The sequence below is a fragment of the Aquarana catesbeiana genome, linkage group LG04 (genome assembly GCF_042186555.1).
Source record: "Aquarana catesbeiana isolate 2022-GZ linkage group LG04, ASM4218655v1, whole genome shotgun sequence".
Classification (NCBI taxonomy): domain Eukaryota; kingdom Metazoa; phylum Chordata; class Amphibia; order Anura; family Ranidae; genus Aquarana; species Aquarana catesbeiana.
Window position 1 is genome coordinate 496829021 of NC_133327.1, and position 24130 is coordinate 496853150.

The following is a 24130-nucleotide window of genomic DNA, read 5'->3' on the forward strand; positions in this document are numbered from 1 at the left end:
CCATTGTCCTGGTGCTTCATGCCATTCAAAAGTGTAATAGGTGGTTGAGAAATGAGATAAATGAGTAAATGAGTAATTTATGCTTGTAGAACGCCTGAAGGTGCTTCTTCACTGGTGGGCCTCTGTATGTGGTCAGGCTGTGTAAAAGTCTCACACATGTGGTATCTCCATACTCAGGAGTAGCAGAATGTATTTTGGGTTGTCATTTTTGCTATGTACATGCTATATGTGTTGGAAATATCTTAAAAATGGACAACTTTGTGGAAAAAAATGTGTTTTCATTTTTTTTCCACATTTTCCACAATCTTCTAGAAAAAAAATGAACCATTCAAAAGACTCATTATACCTCATAGATTATACGTTGGGGTGTCTGCTTTCCAAAATGGGGTTATTTTGTGGGTATTTGTACTTTCCTGGCTTGTTAGTGTCTCAAGAAGTGAGATAGGTCTTCAGTACATCAGGTGTGATCAATTTTCAGTGATTGGCACCATAGCTTGTAGACTCTATAATTTTCACAAATACCAAATAATATACACTAATTAGGGTTATTTTTACCAAAGATATGTAGCCGTATAAATTTTGGCCAAAATTTATGAAGAAATATTACTAATATGCAAAATTTTATAACAAAGAAAAAGGCATTTTTTTCACCAAATTTTCAGTCTTTTTTTATTTATAGCACAAAAAATAAAAAAAACCACTAGTGATTAAATACCACCAAAAGAAAGCTCTATTTGTGTGAAAAAAGGATGCAAATTTAATTTGGGTACAGTGTTGCATGACTGAGTAATTGTCATTCAAAATGTGAGAGCACTGAAAGGAAAATTGGTCTGGGCAGGAAGGGGGTGAAAGTGCCCTGTAGGCAAGTGGTTAAGTTACTGCTGATGGAGGTGGTCATACTAATGCCTTCAGGATGTGATCTATCGGCCCTGAATACGAGACAATCGCCCAGTGGACCCTGTTTAATGGGGCTGCTGAGGACCACCTTACTCCACTTTGGCAATTCTGTGTTTTTTCGAATTGCTATTACTTTGAGTGCTGTTTCAGAGATAAGATCCCTACTCCACGGGCTACGTTGCAGTTACGCTTGAGCGTGCTTCCAAGATTGATGCAGCAAGGAGACTGTCAGAGTGTCTCTATTACCACTCCACGGGGGGTGCTGATGTATAGGGACTTGAAGGCATTTGTCTTCCACAATTACTGTGCCGCTCTTACTATGTTGAATTTCTATAAGTCTCTTTTTAAAAATGTCTGCAGTACCAATTGTCTTGTGGAACGTTAGTGGGCGCCACAATCCACTCAAGTGGACAATGATATCTACCGTGATTAAAAAGCATTTCCCTGCTATATGTGTCTTTCAAGAAACGCACTTCACTCCTGAGACAATATCCTGCCTAGGGTACTCTTGGGTTAGGACAGGCGTTTCATTCCACTGATCACTGATTCATAAGGATTTAGAGGTTCAGGTAGAGGACAAAATAATTTATCCGGAGGGACGCTATATAATATTGATGTGTCATATTTTTCTGGTGAAATGTATTCGTGCATGTGTATACATACCTCCACCTTACAATTCCTAAGTACTCAGGGCTATGTTTGTGACAGGGGACTTTAACTGTTACTTAGACCCAAATTTAGACAAACACCCGCTTGCTAACAAATTAAAAAAGCTACTAGCTTGCAAAGGGAGCAGATGGCCCAGCTGGCGAGTTGTTTGGAGGCAGAGTTTATTGCAGACCCTTCAGACTCCAATAGGGATGCCTGGACTTCTGCACAAGGTGCATTGGACCATGTTACAGAGTCAAGAGCAGAGAGGAAAAGATTTTTCAATAGGCTGGCATTTCATGAGGAGGGGGAGCAGACAGGTTGTTTACTGGCAAAGATTGTGCAATAGCAGCAAGTGTCACCCTCCATTGGTGCCCTGCGTATGAGACAAGGTGCAGTGGTGAGCTCCCCAGACCAAAATATGGTGGAACTGGTAGAGTTCTACTCTAACTTGTACCAGTCTCACTGTCTTACAAGATTTTCTAAACGGAATAGAGCTGCCGTGCCTGTTGGAGTCCCCTGGCAGTTTCTGGATGCTACACTAACTTTGAAGGAGCTTCAGGTGGCTGCCGGTCTGTTCCCAAACTCCAAGGCACCAGGAGGCAACGGCTTACCGATGGAAGTATACAAGCAGTATGGAGAACATATCCTCCCCCACTTGCTTAAAATACTGAAGGCAGCCAACGACCACCACTCCCCGTCCTGGTTCCATGGCTCAAGCTAATATTATCCTACTATTAAAACTGAGGATAGACCCTTTAGACCCAGGATGATATAGGTCCATATTGCTCTTACAATCTGACATTAAGATGCTGGCTAAGGTCTTGTCTCTCCGGTTCAACACGGTTATTACAACTATCATCCATTCATATCAGGTGGCCTTTATTCCCCAAATATCCACGGCAATCAACCTGCAAAGGTTGTACCTCAACTTGCAATCCAACTCAGATAACTCAGGTGATAGGGCCTTGCTGTTTTTAGATGCAAGGCTTTTTAGGCTTTCAACAGTATAGAGTGGGACTACCTATGGGCAATAATGGAGAAATTTGTGTTTGGGCAGGCTTTTCTGTCCTGGGTGAGATTGCTATACAATTCCCCTCAAGCCGCCATCAGAGTGGCAGGACAACTGTCACCTAGTTTCCCCTTACATAGGTGTACTCGCCAGGGGTGCCCGTTATCACCCCTCATGTATGCCATAGCTATCGAGCCCCGTCGGCAGCTATGATACGCTTCAATGACTCAATCAGAGGCTTTTAATATGGAGCCAGGCAGGATAAGATTATGCTGTACGCGGGTGATACTATGCTTCTCTTAGGAGATAACGACCTCTCTCTGAGGACAGCCATGGAGGATATAACGAAATTTGGAGATTTCTCAGGCCTCATTATCAATTGGTCTAAATCCTCCATTATGCCTCTAGATAAGGATTTGGAGTCAACAACCCCGACCCTCCATAATAGCCCTGTCTCATCCAAATTTAAATATCTAGGTGTATATATAACCCCGAAACCGCTAGAGTACATCTTTTTGAACCTAACCCCATTACTTAAACGAATTAAAGACATGATTAAGGTTTGGTCCAGATTGAGGATGTCTGTGGCAGGTCGAGTTAATCTTACCAAGATGATTCTAATGCCACAACTTCTCTATATATACGTCACAACACCCCCATGGTGATCCCCCTAAAAGTGTTCCGGGTGATTAACTATTTTCCGCTCACTCATATGGCACATCAAGCCCCCCCAGAATTAAGCTGGAGCAACTTCAGAGTGGTGAGTTGGCTCTACCTAACCCCCGGGTATATTACCTGGCAGTGCAATTACAACATATAGCTAGAGTGTTACCCCATCCCGGTAAGAAACTGAAGGCCTCTGATTATATAATCCAATTTGTAACAGGGGAAAGTAACGTTGCCATGGGCTTGAAGGCCTTAAAGTTTAGTAAGTCAAATAACCTATTTCCCCCATACGTACTAATGCAGAAAGTTTGGAACAAGGCCAGGCAGTTACAGGAGGTAACAGGGTATACTAACTATAGCCCCATCTGGGACAATGACAGTTATAGCGAGTTAAAAAAAATTGCAGTACGGACCTAAATGGCAAAAACACGGAATTTCACTATTGACTCACATTTTTGAAAATGGGGAACTATGCTCCTTTCATACTATGCAGTCCAGATTTCATCTCCCAAATTCGATGCATTTTCACCACATGCAACTCCACATGCAGTTAAAGCACAGTCCAGGGCCGTATCATGGGAGCATTCTCCAACGCCTATCTTTAACTATATATTGGAAGTAGACATATATAAGGGCTTTATATCCAGGAGCTATTACATGATGCCGATTATTTTCTTGAGAGACTTCCCCTCAAGAGCTGAGGCTCGCTGGGAGCAGGATATGGGGGCTTTTGAGGAGGACCAGTGGGAGGAGGCCCTGCAGGTGGTGCAACTTAGTTCCTATAGTGTAACGCAGAGGCTATCACAGCTATACATCCTACTTAGAGTTCACCTCACGCCAGCTAGACTTTTCAGCATGGGAATGAGAATGGACCCTATCTGCTCCAGATGCAATAGAGAACATGGTGACCTAATCCACTTATCGTGGTGATGTCCCAAGCTCCAGCGTTACTGGAATGAGGTACTAAACACTCTTAATAGAGTGTTTCAGGTTGAGATTGGCCAGGATCCAAAGATATGCTTGATGAGCATCGTGGATGGCCTCCAGGTGGAGGAGATCACCAAACAGGCCATAGCAAGAGCCCGGTTTCAGGCCAGGAAGCTAATTCTTTGTCACTGGAAGGCGGTTGAACCACTCTCCTGGAAAGAATGGGTGGAAATGATGGACGATACGACTCATTTGGAAAAATACATATATCAGCATAGGGGTAGTTCACATAAATTTCAAACATTATGGTCGCATTGGCTCGACTTTCCGGGCCTTTCCCCATCTGACCCGATCTTGGACAGGCTCCTATATACAGTGGATTCATACTCTCAAAAGGAGTCAGTGTGGAGTAGGATCTGCTCATAATTTACCAATGTGGCTAGAAATGTTTTGCTTATTCAAATACCGGTATGAAACTGTTGAACTTCCCATGGGAAAGACTGAAGTGGATCTCTGTTAAAACCTTGGAATTGTTGTTAAAATGATATGTACTCGACAGTATTTCTTTTCAAAAAAACTTTATTGATTTAAAAAAAAAAAATGTCTGACTAATGTCCTTTGGATCAGCTGTGGGTATAGGATTGTATATATGGGATTGTTTTTTGTTTTTTTCCCCCTTGGTTGAACTAGACGTGTCTTTTTTCAACCTATGTAACTTTATATCATTTCCAGCAAACAGCTTGTTGTTTTACAGTTAGCAAGGCACAAGTAGTGTTTTGATTTAAAAATGCATTTTACTTTCAAAGAAAACTGCTTGACAATCATGGACAGTTTAACCACTTCCCGCCCAAGGACATCATATGACGTCCTGGACTTTCAGTGGGAATATCTGAATGATGCCTTTTAATAATAATTTAAAATGCCCCTGTCCCCGGTAGTTCACGCTCAGAATCGAACGCACACGTTAGTCCCACCCACATATGTAAAAAGCCGTTCAAGCCACACGTGAAGTATCACCATGTGCGTTAGAGCGCAAGCAACAAATTTAGCACTAGACCTCCTCTGTAACTCTAAACATGTAACCTGTAAAAAAATTTAAAGCGTCGCCTATGGAATTTTTTTAAGTACTGAAGTTTGGCGTCATTCCATGAGTGTGCGCAATTTTAAAGCGTGACATGTTGGGTATCTATTTACTCGGGGTAACATCATCTTTACCATTATATAAAAAAATGGGCTAACTTTACTGTTTTGTTATTTTTTAAATCATGAAACTTTTTCCCAAAAAAAAAAACGTTTGAAAAATTGTTGTGCAAATACCATGCGAGATAAAAAGTTGCAATGACCGCCATTTTATTCCTTAGGGTGCCTGCTAAAAAACAATTATATATATATATATATATATATATATATATATATATATATATATATATATATATATATATATAAGTTTGGGGGTTCTGAGTAAGTTCCTAGCAAAAAAAATATGATTTTTACACATTACATTACATAGGAGAGGAGTGCCAGAATAGGCCCGGTATGGAAGTGCTTAATTAAAAAAAATTCTAAATATTCTTAGTGGATCTTAGACTGTATTTTACTAATGATGTACCATGTCACAGTTGCATCACCGTTGTGTTTAACAAAGCCTAAGACTACATGTAGTATACATTTATATTCCTGCATTAAGCTTAGTTTTGACACAAACATTATGTCTAGCTAATATGCAAATGCCGCAAGTCAAAGAAGGCATTTTGACTTACCTGTAAATGTCATATCTTGGAGTCCAGTACAGGACACAGGCTTGCTATTCAAAGACCCTGGGTTACTGTATAGGCTGGTACTTTAAGGTGACTGGAAACTGGCAAAGCTTTTGAGGACACACCCCATGGAAGTCCCACTTTAACCCTATCCCTTTGAAACCCATGAGGGGAGGTTGGGCTGTGTTCTGTACTGTACTCCAAGATATGAAATATACATGCAAGTCAAAAAATATCTTTATCTTAATCATATGGTGCAGGAAACAGGCTTAGTATTTATAGATCCTGAGACCTCCCCAAGCAATGAATAAGAAGGATGGGCCACAATAAGCAAACTGAACTGTGCCGACACCCAACAATAACAAGGGTCAACAGGCTCAACTCAGTACTGCTGCATGAACCTTGCAGCTGAAAGCTGCATCTGTAGAAGACTGGACATCTAATTGGTAGAACCTAAAAATGTATAAACAGAAGACCAAATGATGGCCTTACAAAGCTGGGAAACCATCTTGATATTAGAATGTCCAGGAAACTCCTGCTGGTCTGGTTAAGTGAGCACATATTTGTGCAGGAGGTGCTTCATTTTTTTAGGGTGCAAGTTCTTGAGATAAGTTGTCTTATCCACCTAACGATGATGAATTTTGAGGCACAATACCCCTCTCGAGATCCCAAGGGTAGCAGAAATAGGAAGTCTGTCTTTCTAATAGAAGCTGTAACTTTTAGGTAGACACTGATGACTCAGTGTAGACACATCCAGACAGTGAAGACCAATCTCCTTTGTGTGATTTGGAGCAGGGCACAAAGGAAGGAAGGATGATGTCTTCATTGAGGTGGAAGGCTGACATCACCTTAGGAAGAAATGGGGTTCTTGGGTGCAAGACTACTTTGTCCTTGTATAGAATAAGGAATAATTCTTTATAAGAGAGAACCACTAACTCAGAAAAACAGTTGAAAGACATGATGGCGACCAAGAAGAAGATGGCAACCTTGCAGGAGAGATCATCCCAGGAGAGTACCTGATGGGTGGAAAGGGTGGTTTCTGCAGGGCAGAGAGAACCAAATTGAGGTCCCAAGAAAGCAAGGGGTGCAGTTATGGTGGTTTTAGCTCAGAAACACCTTCAATAAAAGTCTTTACAAAGGAAAGCGAAACCAGAGGCTTGAAAGAGAATGAACAAGGCCGAAACTGTCCCGAAAGGTAGAAAGGCCAGAATGCGAGGCACAGAATATTCTCTGGAATTGAAGTGCCTGTGTTCACACCAGGCAAAGAAAGTTCTCCAGCTATAATTGTTAATCATTCTGGGAGTGGTTTTCCTTGCTTTTGGCAATGTGTAACTGACAGATTTAGAGATCCCTGTCTCGCAAGACCTGGGCCTCAAAACAACCATGCCGTCACAGCCAGTGACATAAGGAGAATGTGAATAGGGGGCCTTGAGACAGCACATCTGGCCTGCTTCTGGGAGGTCCAGTGGTACAAAGCCGTTTTTATTGCTGTTGAGTTCCAAGATGTTGATGGGGAGCTTGGTTTCCTTGGGTGATCATTTTTGCTGTACTAAGAGATTCAAACACTTCTACCCAGCCTGGGAGACTGGTATCTGTTGTTATCACCTTCCAGTAGTATGGTAGAAACAACTTCCCACTGTCAAGACTGGAAAATCCACCACGCTAGTGAGTTCTTTGCTTTGTTGGATAGGAGCATAGGCAGGTTGAGAGAGGAAACATATTTGCCCCGTGCCAACAAGATTTTGTGTTGGGGGGTGCTTTGAATTGAATTTGGCAAATGGAACAGCCTCAAAAGGAGGCGACCATAGGGTCTGGAATTCTCACAGAGGGGGTTTTTTTTGATCTTAAGATCCAAGTGTGAAATTTGAGAGAGACCAGTTTGTTTTCTGGAAGAAAGACATTTTGGAAGTTGATTACCCAACCAAAAGTCTGAAGTATCTGAAGAATCCTGTGGACATTTGAATATAACTGTAGGTGAGATGAATCCTTCAGAAGAAGGTTGTCACGATACCCTGTGGAATGCGACTGTCCTTGTGCAGATTTTGGTTTATTTGAGAGAAGAAAACGGTGAGGGGGTTGAGTTTGGCACACTGTCGTTGCAATAATTTCTGTCACACCATATTTGCGTCTTGCAAGCGCACTTTTTTTGGAAAACATACACTTTTTTTAATAAAAAAATAAGACAACAGTAAAGTTAGCCCAATTTTTTTTTATACTGTGAAAGATAATGTTATGCCGAGTAAATTGATACCCAACATGTCACGCTTCAAAATTGCGCCCGCTCGTGGAATGGCGACAAACTTTTTGTCAGAAACCATGAATCAGACCGAGACAGAAGTACAGTTAATCACACTTGTTTAATAATAATAAAAAGGTAAACAGAGTAAGCGTAGTCAATACATAGCCAGAGTTCAGTAACCAGATCAGGTAGTCAGCCAATGCCAATGTCAGAAAACCAGAGATCAACGTAGTAGTACAGCAAGCAGGATCAGGAGCCAGAAGGGATGTCAGCCAAGCAAGTCTTCAACAGGAATGCAGGAGAAAGTCTCTGAGATGTGATCAAAGGCGAAGGCAGAGATGAAGTGAGCTGGACGGCTTTAAGTAGCCAGGACTGACGAGCAGATCATCAACAGCTGAGTCACTGTGGAGAGAAAGGAGCTGGCAATTAGCCGACAGCTGAGCTGAGCCCAGCCCTGACAGTACCCCCTCCTCAATGACCCCTCCCCTTCGGAGGACCACCGGGCTTAAGGGGAAAATGTCTATGGAAATCACGGAGGAGGACAGGGACATGTACGTCCGAGCATGAGACCCACGAGCGTTCCTCCGGACCGTACCCCTTCCAATGCACCAGGTACTGTATGCGGCCACGGAACCTACGGGAGTCAACAATGGATTGTACTTCATACTCCTCATGGTTCTCAACCTGTATAGGGTGAGGACGTGGCACTGAGGTGGTAAAGCGGTTGCAGACCAAAGGTTTCAATAAGGAGACATGAAATACATTGGAGATGCGCATACTAGGAGGAAGGTCCAACGCGTAAGCCACTGGGTTAATCCTGCGAAGGATACAAAAAGGCCCAATAAACCGAGGTGTGAACTTCAAAGAAGGAACATGAAGTCGGAGGTTGCGAGACGACAGCTAGACTCTGTCCTCAACCTGGTAGAAAGGCGCAGGCAGGCGTCTGCGGTCAGCATGGAGTCTGTACCTATCATTAGCATGTCGCAAAGCCGCCTGGAATTGTGCCCAAGTGGAACGAAGGCCACGGAGATGCTCCTCTAACGCAGGAATACTCTGCGGAACCAACGAGGCAGGCAACAGGGAAGGTTGGAGACCATAGTTCACCATAAACAGGGACAAACGGGAAGCTGAATTCAAGGCACTATTGTGAGCAAACTCCGCCCACGGTAAGAGGTCTGACCAGTTGTTATGATGGTCAGAAATATAGCAATGTAGGAATTGCTCCAAGGACTTATTGGCTCATTCTGCGGTGCCATTAGACTTCGGGTGATATGCAGAGGAGAAAGCAAGCTGAATACCCAACTGTGCACAAAAGGCTCGCCAGAACCGGGACACAAACTGACAGTGGTACCTTCAAGGAGATGTCTCCATTCTTTCAGGGCTAAAATGAACGCCAACAGCTCTCTGTCACCAATCTCGTAATTGCACTCTGTCGGTGACAATTTCTTGGAAAAGTAGCCACACGGATGCATTGCACACTCAGTTAGGACGTTGAGACAGAAGGGCGCCAACTCCAGTCTCAGAAGCATCAACTTCTAGGACAAAAGGTAAAGTAGGATCACAGGAGCAGAAACAAAGGCAGTCTTGAGATTTTCAAAGGCCATAATGGACTCCGGAGACCAACTCTGTGGGTTGCCATCTTTCCTGGTCATATTAGTCAGGGGCTTGACCAGAGACGAGAAGTTACGAATAAACTTCCGATAATAGTTGGCAAAGCCAAGAAAATGCTGCAGAGGACGTAAACCCACGGGTCGAGGCCACTGTAGGACCGCTGAAAGTTTCACTGGGTCCATCGAAGTGGAAATGACATAGCCCAGGAATTTAACCTGTTCACAATGGAATTCACACTTCCAATTTACAATAGAGATTGTTCTCAGTCTCTGAAGCACACGACAGACATCTGTGTGGTGGCTCTCCAGGGACTTGGAAAATATGAGAATATCTTTAAGATACACCACCACACATAACTGCAACAAATCTCGGAGGACATCGTTAATGAACTCCTGGAAAATTGCCGGAGCATTACAAAGGCCAAAAGGCATTACGAGATACTCATAATGACCTGATCTGGTATTAAACGCAGTTTTTCACTCGTCGCCCTCCTTAATCCTGACGAGATTGTATGCCCCTCTCAAATCCAGCTTTGTGAAAACCTTGAGGTGGTCAAATAACTCCGTAATCAACAGAATGGGATAGGCATTCTTAATTGTGAAACAATTGAGACCCCTATAAATCGATACAAGGTCTCAGCTCACCACACCACTTCACAAAAAAGAAACCAGCACCAGCAGGAGATGAGGATTTGCAGATGAAACCTCGAGAAAGTGCATCTGCAACATACTCCTCCATGGCCCTTACCCACCAAGACTGACGAAGGGTAAACCCGGCCACGAGGGGGTATGGTACCAGGTTGAAGGTCAATTGTGCAATCATACGACCGGTGTGGAGGCAAACTACCAGCTTGACCTTTGTCAAAGACATCGCTAAAATCATGGTACTCCTCCGGCAGGGAGGAGAGTGAAGAGGTGCACAGGACCTTGGCTAACTTCTGGAAGCATCTCTCACTGCACTATGGTGACCAGGACAGAACCTCAGCATGGAGCCAATCAAAAGAAGGGTTGTGCCTCTGTAACCAAGGATAACCAATAACCAGCGGAAACTTAGGTGAGGAAATAACTTGGATTATCTCATGGTGAAGGGCCCCTACGGCCATGGACAATAGAACAGTTTCATAAGTCACATGGGCAGGCTGTAGAGTTCTCCCGTCAAGAGCCTCAGTGGCAAGTGGAGTGTCACGCAACTGCAGCGGAATCTAGTGCTTCGATACAAAGGCAGTATCAATGAACAGGCCTGCAGCCCCAGAGTCGATTAGAGCCTGTATCTCGACAGATGACTCGGCCCAAGACAGGGCCGAAAACCAGGGGCCTATCTTTCTGGGAAACTGCAGATGAAACAACGCCACCTAAGGTGGGTCCGTGACAGGACCTCAAGGTTCGGGCGTTCCCTGGACGGGTAGGACAAGACTTCAAAAAGTGACCAGCGTGGCCGCAATAAAGGCACAATTTCTCCCTGCTAAGGGCTCTCTCATCCACAGAGAGACGCGTGAAGCCCAAGTGCATGAGTTCATCTTCACAGACCGACTCGGTACCAGGAGGCATGGGAGGTGAGGGAGGCAAGGGTGGGACTGCAAAGCTCAGAGACAAATGTACAGGAGGCTTGCGCCAGCGCTCCTTAAAAGAGAGTCTTTCTCGGAGTTTGGAGTCAATGAGGATGGCAAATGTGATCAACCTCTCCAGCTCAGTGGGTATATCTTGGGCTGCTATCTCATCCTTGATGTTATCCGAGAGACCATGAGAGAAGGCAGCCACGAGGGCCTCATTGTTCCAAGCAACCTCTGCTGCCAGAGTACGGAATTCAATGGCGTGCGGGAACGTCAAATACCCTTTTGAAGGAAGCCACAAATTCTGGGTAACTCAGGACCACGGGTTTTTGCATCTCCCATAGAGGGTTTGTCCAGGCCAAGGCTCTCTCAGAAAGCAAAAATATCATGAAACCTACTTTGCTTCTGTCCGTGGGAAACACCTGGGGCAGAATCTCAAAGTATATCTCAACCTGGTTGAGAAACCCTCTGCATTGAACTGGATCAACCCCAAATTGCTGGGGAAGCGGAGCGGAACTAGACATGCCTCTTATAGAGGTAATACTTGAGGTGGGTGCCTGCACAGAGACTGGAGCAGCAGCAGGGACGGCCTGCAACACAGGTTGTACCGGAGCAGCCATAGAGGAGGATTCCAGGTGAGCCGTGCGACTCAGGAGCATTTGTAACGCCAAGGCAAACTGATCCATGCGGTGATCCTGGTCATCCAATCTGGAAAAAATATTACCAACAAGTGGACTGACTGCATCTTCTGAATTCATGGCCTTTGCCTACTGTCAGAAACCATGAATCAGACCGAGATAGAAGTACAGTTAATCACACTTGTTTAATAATAATAAAAAGGTAAACAGAGTAAGTGTAGTCAATACATAGCCAGAGTTCAGTAACCAGATCGGGTAGTCAGCCAATGCCAATGACAGAGAACCAGAAATCAACGTAGTAGTAAAGCAAGCAGGATCAGGAGCCAGAAGGGACTTCAGCTGAGCAAGTCTTCAACGGGAACGCAGGAGAAAGTCTCTGAGATGTGACCAAAGGCAAAGGCAGAGATGAAGTGAGCTGGACGGCTTTAAGTAGCCAGGACTGACAAGCAGATCATCAACAGCTGAGTCACTGTGGAGAGAAAGGAGCTGGCAATTAGTCAACAGCTGAGCGGCCAGCTCAGAGAAGGAAGGGCTGAGCCCAGCCCTGACACTTTTATCCTTAAAAATCTCCATAGGTGATTGTCACGGGCATGGCCAGAGCGGAGGCTGTTGGAGAGGACTGTGTGCAAGCCTGTTGCCCACCGATTATGGGCCCTAGCATTTGAGGTGAATGAGAAATCCAGTCTGAACTGTATTAATCGGACTCAGTCATGTATATATTGTATGGGGACTCCTTACTGTATATTTGTGTCCCTGAAGAGGGAGGGGGGATTCCTCCAGCAGCCCCCTGCTGATAAGACTGATTCATTCTGCTGGGACACATCCTGTTTAAAAAATTCTAAGTTTTAAGTTACAGAAAAGGTCTAGGACAAGAATTATTGCTCTCGCTCTACCGATCGCGGCGATACCTCACATGTGTGGTTTGAACACCATTTTCATATGCGGGTGCTACTCACGTATGCATTCGCTTCTGCACGCGAGCTCGTCAGGACGGAGCGCTTTTAAAAAAAAAATTTGTATTTTTATTTTACCTTTTATTTTTACACTGTTTTTAAAAAAAAATAAAAAATTGTCACTTTTATTCCCATTACAAAGAATGTAACCATCCCTTGTAATAGAAAAAAAGCATGACAGGACCTCTTAAACATGAGATCTGGGGTCAAAAAGACCTCATATCTCATATTTACACTAAAATGCAATTTAAAAAAAAAAATTGTCATTTAAAAAAATGAAAAAAAAAAAAATGGCCCTTTAAGAGCTATTGTCGGAAGTGACGTTTTGACGTCGCTTCCGCCCTGCAATGATATGGAGACGGGTGGGGGCCATTTTCCCCTCACTCACCTCCGTGTCAGGAAGGATCCGATCGCCTCCGCAGCTGCTGACGGCTCCGGTAAGCGGCGGAGGGCACCGGATTGTGGCGGGAGGGGGGCCCTCTCCCGCTGCCGATAAAAGTGATCTTGCGGCGAATCCGCCACAGAGACCACTTTTGTCTTAAACCGGACCACTCACTGAAGAAGAGGATACCAGGGTTATGGCAGATAGCTGCTGCTATAACAAAGATATCCTCCTTCAAAGTACTGACGTATAATGACGGTGGGCGGTCCAGAAGTGGTTAAAGAGAGCCTTTAAGAGCGTTTCAAAATTTCTGTCAGCAGAATCTTTGAATGAAGGAACATCTTCTATAGGCACAGTAAAAGGTGTTTGTCATAAATGGCAGGGTCTACTACCTGAACAGTCTTTTTTTTGTCAACTCTTTTTCCACTAGACAGAGTTTGACAATAATTCTTGGAGGGGAGATGTCACGATCAGGGGTCAGGCTTGAAGACCAGTTGCTATAGAAGTAGCGGGACTGAACAGCAGGATAGGTATACAAGCGGGTCACTCTGGTGGATGACGCAGGCTCACCTGAGGCGCACGGTCTAAGTACTAACTGGTGTTCACCAGAGTTCCTGATGGTGTAGATGGATTTAGCTGCATGTTAGTACCAGGTCGCGGTCTTCAGGATCGCCCCACCAGAAGGTGAGCAAGCCAGGGTCCAGAAGTGGATATAACAGGTAAGGCTCAAACATAAGCATATTCAGTAAACAACCCAAAGGTCAGTAATCGGTAGTTGCAGGTTGGGATCAGGCAGAAGCATAGTTGAGGAACAAGTCAAAGGTTGGTAAGGAATGGTAGCAAAAATAGGGACAGCAGGGAAGACAGAACAAGATGTTAGCTGGAGAGTGCACAATAATCTGGCAAATAGGAAGTTTATGGCAGAAGCAAAGAGTTCAAGGTTCAGCTTAGGTCAAGCCACAATGCAGGGTTGTCTAAAGGATCAGACAGGTTACTGTCCAGCATCTCAGGTAGCTCAGTGAGAAGAGTCATTGCCAGCCAGACACAACAGTGGTCCCAGGTTCAAGTCCATGCACTGACACGTGAAAATCTTTTCTGAGAAAGCATATTGATATTGGAATCAGGTAGAGATGTTGGAGGTGGAGAAGTAGCCTGGCACTTCTGAGCCCTGGACAGTGATAGCTGCAATAAAGCCATTAGGTGTCCTAGAAATTGTGACATTGTTGCAGAAAAATCTGCCTTAGGTAGTCTGCTGGGGGGGGGGTGTTTGGGGGCAGGGAGGCAATTGCCCCCTGGGCCGCTCTGATACCCTGTAAAAAAAGGCTGCACTACTTCTGCCAGAAGCGACCAGCTAGGAACCTGTCGGCCCATTGCAACCATGCTCCACACTCACCCTCAGCTTATTTACACTCGCCAAATGCGAGCAGGTGAGTGGAAATTTTGAGGGCTGGACTAAGTATATAACTTTGTAGAGGTGTTTCATTGACTAGGGGATTATTTTAAATTTGTTCTTGTACTAGAATGTTTTGTAAGCATAACTTGGTATTTACAGAAAAAGATCACAGCAACATGGGTTTTGCTAAATTTGCATAGTTTTCAGATTCTAGATAATAAACAATATTTGTAGTCAGAGTCTTCACTTGGAAATGCAATACCCTAACTACCAAGGCCTGAGGTGTGCCTTGACCTAGCTGGTCAGTAAGCCCGAAAGAGGGCCAACCCTCAATGTATAAATATGAAAAATGAGCAATGTATGTGAGGATACATGAAGATTTGGGGAAAACGGGTGGGTGGGAACCCTGAAAATGAGCTGACACAGGCTCTGACAGAGGACGAGTGGTATATACCCCTCAGACTCCTCTCACAAGTGCAGCCTTCTAACTTGTAGTCAGACTCTTCACTTGGAAATGCGATACCCTAACTACCAAGGCCTGAGGTGTGCCTTGGCCTAGCTGGTCAGTAAGCCTGAAAGAGGGCAAAAAGACACGAAAGTAGGTGTAATAAGAAACTTTGATGAAGGGTGGTAAACTGTCTAGCGGAGTAGAGCACGCCCAGATAGCTTCAGTATACGGATCTGGCATGCATCAACTATGACAGGAGGGAAACCAGCTTCCCATGAATTGATAAGAATGGACCCCCTGTTTGGGTTCTGGGCAGTTGCGCGAGTTCCAATCAATGTTCCATACATATTTGATTGAGCCTAATAACCGGGAAATGCAGCCATGAGAGCGAACTGTTGAACTGAGAGGATACGACGGGAGAAAAGGAGCGAGAGCCCCTGCAAAACTTACTTCAAATGGACATCAGTTAAGTAGCCCTGTGAAACACCTACGAACCCCTGGCCTGACTGACTATCCGCGGTGTGGGGAAGTCTGAGAGGGTAAGCTGCAAAAATGAACGAACTGAGAGGAGTTTGCAGGGGTCTGAAGTGCTGGATACCTGATGGATATGTATGATCGTGTTGGTGGATAGGCCAATGTGTTGTGGCAATACGCATCGCTAAACATGGAGAAACCATACCAGACATCCATCACCGGTCCCACACTAAATAATCGGGTCGTGCTACTGCTTGTAACCGGACAACCGAGTCTGAGTCCTGAACAGAAGAAGGAGGGCCAGACTCCATTCCAGGGAATGAGTCTCATGCCATGATTCCACATACCCAAGTGACTGTAAGCCCCCCCCCAGGAACAGGCTGGGAATCGGGAAAGAGATGACTGGTCTGACATACCTGAGCAGATCTCCAGGCAACATCCTAAGCAAGAGAATGGAGCTGAGAGTGGAACCCAGAATCCTGATGACATTTGGCCCAAACCTTCCACTTGTGGACCGTGGCTCAGCCCACAACCCTGAGGGAGACTATAAATCCCTGGACGAATTGCCCCTGGGCACCGTTGTGGCCCGGCCCCCTACCTCCAGAACAAAGGTACAGAAACTAGACCAAGCACCCCTGGAATTTGCTGCCTCCGGTAACATGATTGGTAAGGAAAGCATGACTGTCTGCTGAAGCTAAGAAACATCAAAAAAAGAACCTGACGAGAAAGTGTTGAGGCCCACGTGCAGGCCTGGAAAATACTTATAGCAGGGCTGTCTGAGGACTGGGGATGGGAGATTCTAACACCGCCCCTGACAAGGAATGTACTTGGCTCAGACACATTGACCAGAAGGTCTGAAAGACTGGACCAAGGGGATGCTGACCTAGCCTGCAGGACTGTAAGAAGAGCCGGAAGTACGCCGACACCCTGCCTCTGACTGTGCAAGCAACAAACACCTCCATCCTGACTAGCAACTGTACCAGGTCGTGGAGAGCATGTAAGGCTCACATGAATCTGCATTCAAGGATAATGCCAAGAACACATACCACGCTGGTAGATGAGACTGCTGGGATGAAATGGAAAAAAACCAAAGCGTACCACTGTCCCTTGAGACAAACTCTGAAGAGTGCTGAAGCATGGACTGACTCCTTGATGACGGGGTCCTACCCTACACTAAACGCCCAAGTGGTTGAAGGGATGAACGTGAAATAGATGTTTCGGAAACGACTGGCAAGCCCAACCTGAGGAAACACAGACTAGAGAAATGACAACAGACAACCAGACATAAGAACAACAACTTCCCTCTGTGCCTACCTATGTGTGAGAACCAGAGCAGCAATGACAAGACCACAGCGCGTGAATTAACCTGATGACGGCCCCCCAATCTAGTGTAAATGGTAGTGAGCCCGGGTAACCTGCAGCGCAGAGACAGGTAATTAACTGAACCCTCAGGGCTAGTGCACCCACAGACCGTGGTGGGTAGTCGTACAGGTGTAATAAATGAACCGTGCATCGTATGACGTATGGTATACGGGCGAGAAGCTTGTGGTCAACAATCATTTAAAAAGGAAACCTCAGCCCGTATGGATCTGTAGACGTGACAGATCCTGACATGTGAGCACTAGCTAACTAACCCAGGTTATAAAGAAAACATGAATGAATGTACGATGAGACATGACAACCCACAAAGATGAAACAGCTAACGGTGTGAATGCCGTGACTGCGTGGCACTGATATGCTACGACATCACACGCTGAGACAGAACCCACTATGACCGAGATACTATGGCAGAAACGCAATGACAGAACGCTGAGACTGGACGCAGAGACTGAATGCCGAGACTTACATGCTATGGCAGAAACGCTATGACATAGATGCTATGGCAGGAACGCTGTGGCAGAAATTCTGAGACTAAACGCTATGGTAGAAATGCTATGGCAGAAACGCTAAGGCAGAAACGTTGTGACAGGAACGCTATGGCAGAAACTACTCTGACAGACACGCTAAGGCTAAGACAGAAACGCTACACAGAACGCTATGACACGAACGCTGTGGCAGAAACGGTGTGACAGAAACGTTGGACAGAAACATTGGCAGAAATGCTATGGCAGAGACGCTGTGACCGAAACGCTGGGGACAGAAACGCTATGACAGAAACACTATGACAGAAACACTATGACAGAAACACTATGACAGAAACACTATGACAGAAACACTATGACAGAAACACTATGACAGAAAGGCTATGACAAACGCTAATGGCAAAAACGCTGTGACAGAAACGCTAATGGCAGAACGCTGGGACAGAAACGCTATGACAGACACGCTAATGGCAGAAATGCTATGACAGAAACATTTATGACAGAAACGCTGATGGCTTAAATGCTGGGACAGAAACGCTATGACAGAAACGCTAATGGCAGAAATGTTGACAGAAATGCTAAAGACAGAAATGCTGGGACAGAAACGCTATGACAGAAACGTTGGGACAAAATGCTATGACAGCAATGCTAATGGCAGGAATGCTTGTGACAGACACGCTATTGGCAGAAACGCTGGGCCAGAAAAGCTATGACAGAAGCGCTGGGACAAAATGCTATGACAGAAATGCTAATGGAAGAAAACGCTGGGACAGAAACGCTAATGGCAAAAACATGGAGACTGAAATGCAGAGCAGGATGCTTTGGGAGAAACGCTAAGGCAGAAACGTTGTGACAGGAATGCTATGGCAGAAACTGCTCTGACAGACAAGCAATGGCAGAGGCTAAGACAGAAATGCTACAAGAACGCTATGACAGAAACGCTGTGGCAGAAACGTTGTGACAGAAACGTTGGACAGAAACGTTGGACAGAAACGTTGGACAGAAACGTTGGACAGAAACGTTGGACAGAAACGTTGGACAGAAACATTGGACAGAAACATTGGACAGAAACATTGGACAGAAACATTGGACAGAAACGTTGGGACAGAAACGTTGGCACAGACGCTATGGCAGAGACGCTGATGGCAGAAACGCTATGACAGAAACGTTGGGAAAAAAAATGTTGACAAAAATGCTAATGGCAGGAACGCTTGTGACAGACACACTAATGGCAGAAACGCTATGGCAGAAAACTCTAATGGCGGAAATGCTGGGACAGAAACGCTATGGCAGAAAACGCTGGGACAGAAACTGGTAATGGCAGAAATGCTAATGGCAGAAACACGGAGACTGAAATGCAGAGCAGGATGCTATGACAAATCGCATTTAATGTAAGAAATGACTGACAATGGAGCTGAATCGTCAACCAGACCCCCCCCCAGCTTGAACAACAGGCAATCAGACCCCAAAACCTACCACGACCTGGACTGCAAAGATGAATGCAAGCAAACCCTCCTGCATGTGAAACTGCCCAGCTCCCCTCAGAAAATCTCAGACACACACACACACCCCCACCGCTGGTGGACCTGGGATCTTGGAGCTTCCCACCTGGTAAAATAAAAGAAAGAACTGCGCTATAAAGTGAAATTGCAAAGAATGAACATGTGCAATAAAATTAGTATAAACAATAAACCCACATGAAAGTGTCAAAAAAACATCAAATCATAATTAATGATAATAATAAAGTCCATAGGTACAAAAGAATTGAGAGGAATCCTCTGGTAGTTCTCCGTGAGAGTCAGGTGAGAAAGTGGAATGACAGACACACCCTGCACAGTGATCCTCCACCACCAAACATATGTGCTTACCAGATGGAAGGCACAATAAGGCACGTCTCAGGATAATATCCAGGTCAAGCTGCAAGGCAGTACACCACTTATCCAGCTACTGCTAGGGATGGTAAGCATGTAAACATGGGTCCTGATAACCAACATACGATATCCCTCCATAAGCGTGACTCCAATCAAACCACAACCCGAATTAGCCACATAAGGGTAGAAGAAAGGCAGCCATAGCGTAAATCCAATATGATGGTTTATTTAAAATAGGTTAAAACACTTACAAAACTGTAGCTAAAAAGAGCATTCGCCAAGCTGGCAAGCGAGCGTCCGTTCAAAGATGAGTGCCATGACGTCAGAGCGTCAACCTCCCGACGTACGTTTCGTCTTGTCACTGACGTCGTCTGGGGAACAGGCGACGCTCTGACACATCGCACTTAAAAAACAAAAGAAGCCACGCCCCGCTGTGACACCTCGGAGACGCCAGGCACAAACAGCCAATCAGCTGTCAGAACAGAACATGGAAACAACTAGACCAATTGTTCGATACTCAGGCTGAAAACAACTATAGGCAGACCAGCCAAAATCGCAAAACCCAAGCAGTTGAACCACACGCATCGAACAAAAGATCAAACAAACGACACATAAATTACGTGTCTGAATGGGGACTCACAATAGAGTGAAGTCATGCTACTTGTGCTTATAATAAAAGACAACCGAGTGAGTCTATGAGATTACAGCATAGCGCCATCTTGTGGAGAAAAAATATACCACCCCTAGAAATATCAGCTAAGGACATAAAATAAGGGGATATCCATAGACATATTGAATTTCGGCATAACGTCATATTGTGAGAAGAAAAAAATTATATATATATATATATATATATATATATATATATATATATATATATATATATATACCACCCAAAACAAGGTGTCAGTAAAAAGTTATATATTGTAAAAAAATCTTTTATGACCATATCCGCATTTGATACGTGGACCTAAGTTTACAATGGCATACTATTAGATGTAAAGCATATGGGAGACAGCCCTACATTCTTACATATGGGGCTGCCAGCCAGCAGCAACAATGCAGTATTATTAGTTCAGTAAGTAGATAATTAATATCATACACTTCCCACAAAATATGAAGAGGATACATGAATATATTATGTCGATACCCTCGAAGAAGGAAAAAGTAAACAAATTGTGGAAGGTGCAATTAAGGAAAATTGATATACACAAGCACCTACATATATCTAAGCCAATTAGGTCTCCGAGATGTCACAAAAAGTTCACAGAAGCATGTATGGCAGTGTCAACATAAAAATACAAACGTTGCTCATAATTAAAAACACAACATTTAGCATAAATCCTGTAATAAGAAACCAAGTACTTAAAGACATACTAGGTAGTATCGACCAAAAAATTCAAAAAATATATAAATGATATGGAAGACAGCATTCCTAAGCATTATCGATAAACGCATTTAGATCTACCTCTACCTTCAGCCCAAATGGTGTGTAACTCTTAATTCGATAAATCCAAGCCATTTCAAGGCGTGAGATACTTCGGACTAAAGAGCCACCCCTCCAGGGACAGGTAAACTTGTCTATCCCCAAAAATGTAGTTTTATCTGGATTCTTATTGTGAACCTATAGGTAATGCCTAGACACAGAATTCTTCGGAAAGCCATTAATGATGTTTGTCACATGCTCGTTGAGCCTAACCATCAGGGGTCGTTTAGTCCTGCCCACATATTGCAGGGCTGTGGTTTTAGTTGATCGGCGAAGAGCGAGAAACACGTTTGAGGGATCCATCCACGGAACACCTCACCCCTCCTAGGATCCATAGAATCATCTACATTCTTGGGACTCCCCACACCTTCCAGGACCCGGGTGCCAGTTGGAGGAATCCAGCCATCCGTGAGATCACAGACACCCACAGCCACTTACCACCCAAGCCTTATCTGACCCAATTCGGCGTATGCCCTGTCGGGTCCACCACATCTGGTAAGCCTTTTCTTCTCCCAGTGGTAGTGAGCTGATTTGCCTTTTTTTGGGACACTGGAATTACCTGTTTATAATATGTCTACATAAGGACTAAATATTGTTACCTTTTAGTCATAACATCTATATCAGGACTTCCTACCTATGAATAGGTCTTTGCATAGGTGATCTCCTTCACTATATACCTACCAATCTATTGTCATTTATGATATGGTTTAGCGCTACACTTTTTGTTGTTTCTTCACATATTGCAGCCCGCATGGGCACTGGAACAGGTACACGACGACCCCCTTGGTAGAGCATGTGATAAAAGGCTTAATCCCGAACTCAACCTGGGTACTATTAGATCTAAAAGAATGAGTTCTCCTATGAAAACAACCATTCAGCGAGCAAATTCTACATCTCCTGCATTGATAAAGTCCAGTAAGACTATCGAAAAACCCTTTCTTGAAGGTGGGGGGGTCAATGATGTTATTGGCAATGGTATTTCTAAGGGAGGGTGCCCCCCTATACACCACTTGAGGTTTAACCGGGAGGATAGTGTTAAGAGTAGGGTCACTAATGAGAATGTGCCAATGCTTCTTAATCAGTTGGCTCACCATCCTATGTTGGATGGAATATGTTGTGATAAAGGGAGTGGAGGGTGTCCTGTTGGTATTGGGTGTCCTCTCTTTGAGTAATTCCCTCCTATCAATACGTGATACCTCTTCAAGGGTATCTCTTAGGAGGGTGTCAGGGTAACCCTTCTCTAAGAACCATTTGGTCAGGACATCCGCCTGTAGAAGAAACTCGCCACTGTCTGAACAGTTGCATCTCAGGCGAATATACTGACTTTTTGGCACCGACCTAATCCAAGCCTCATGGTGGCAGCTGTTAGTAGGAATATATGAATTACGGTCGGTGTCTTTAAAGTAGGTAGCAGTGGAAAACTGGCCCTCTTTAATCCGAATAGTGAGGTCCAAGAAATGAATTTCATGCTGGCTAGCTTCGTAGTTCAAAAAAATGCCTCTATTGTTGATGTTAAGTCCTCCAAGAAAGGAATCAAGGTCAGACTTATCACCATCCCATAGGAGGAGGATGTTGTCTATATACCTAGCCCACAGAACCAACTGGGGTTTCTGTTGGGCATAGACGACATCCTCCTCCCACAGGGCCATAAAGAGGTTCGCCAGGCTGGGAGCATATTTAGCCCCCATGGCGACTCCACTATCTTGCTTATAAAATTGGCCTCCGAACCAAAAATAGTTCCGAGATGCAACAAATTGAAGCAATTCCATGAGATAGAATATTTGCTCATCATAGTTCAGAGTCACGCCTAACAAAATACTCAACCGCAAGGAAACCAAGGTTATGTGGAATGACAGTGTAGAGGGACATCAGCTGTCACCATCCACAAACCTGGTCTAGGGGTCTGGGCCGCCAACAAATGAATCACATGGCGTGAGTCTTTTAAATATAAGGGCATCTTACTGACTGTTGGCTGGAGGAAAAAGTCAATATACTTGCCCACCCCGGACGTAACAGAGTCAATGCCACTGACAATGGGGTGACCCGGGGGGCAAGTAGGATGTTTGTGGACCTTGGGCAGATAATAAATCACCGGTGTCCGCGGCGCCCTTGGTACCAAGTATGACCTTTCTTTTTTGTTGAGAATACCTAGTTCAAAGCCCTTTTGAACAAGAACTTCTAATTATTTCTTATATTTGATTTTGGGGTCAAAACCAAGTGGATTGTAGGTGTCCCAATCCGCCAATATTCTATGCATTTCGGTGAGGTAATCCTTTTTATCGAGAATAACGATCCCACCCCCCTTATCAAGCGGTCCGATCACCAAATCCTTCTTTTCACACAGGGAATCAAGGCCGGCAACAAACTCCCTGTCGATTTTCACCCTATTGACCGGAACTTGGTCCAAGTCCCTAAGAACCACATCCCTGAAAACTTTTAGGGAAGGGGCCAAAGCCCCGGGGGGTTGAAAAGGGAAGCATTCGCGAGCCCTGAATGCCTAAAACTGTTGAGTGAGGTCTGACAACCTGAAATGGTATTGGAGGCCATGTATCTCTTGATACTAAGCTTTCTGATAAACTTGTGTATATATCAATGTAGGTCTGAAATTTATTCAGCCTACGTGGGGGGGCAAATTTTAAACCTTTATTCAGCACGACTTTCTCGGTATCTGTTAGGGCAACAGTACTCAAATTAAATATTCCACCATCCCATCCCGCCTTTCATAAAACTCGTTAGAATCAAAATGCCGGAATTGAGTTCCGTACCTTTTCTGATAGTCAGGTCTAGACTCATATTGTATGTCAGACACATAACGAGAATCAGCCCCATACCCAATATCGCGGGAGTGTGGGAAAGCACCACTATTATTATAATGGTAACCTTGGCGTTCTTTGAACAGCATGGGGGGGGATAGTTCTGGTTGTCACCCAAATTCCCGTAGCCACCGCCACGACCAGAGTGGCCCCTAGGCCGCTGTAAGGGCACATGGTAGGAGGGCATCCCACCCCTTACTCCAGTTCCCTGTCTAAAGGGAGATTGATTAGAACCCTGTCTCCCCCTATGGGGGGGGGCCCAGAGTAGCTCCCAGATGGTCGCACAGGATTAGTTGTAACCTTGGAACCGTGTGGCACAGGGGGGCCCTACATTTGCAGAGGGCCCTACCTCCATGTCATTCGTGGTGCTGGCTTGTTCAGCCAGCAACTTTTTCTGCCACTCAAAGACCACCCCACCATGGTAGTCTGCCAAGTCCCTATTATATTTTTTTGCTCCCTAACCTCTTTTTCTAAAATCTTAAGAAGTGAGGATGATTTATCTTG

The 24130-nt window shown here is 44.7% G+C and overlaps 1 protein-coding gene across 4 annotated transcripts in view; it reads right to left on the reverse strand.

Annotated features, from left to right (window-relative positions):
- Positions 1-24130, reverse strand: part of CRIM1 (cysteine rich transmembrane BMP regulator 1) — a 1688666-nt gene that overhangs the window by 254107 nt on the left and 1410429 nt on the right. The gene's annotated exons all lie outside the window — the stretch shown is intronic.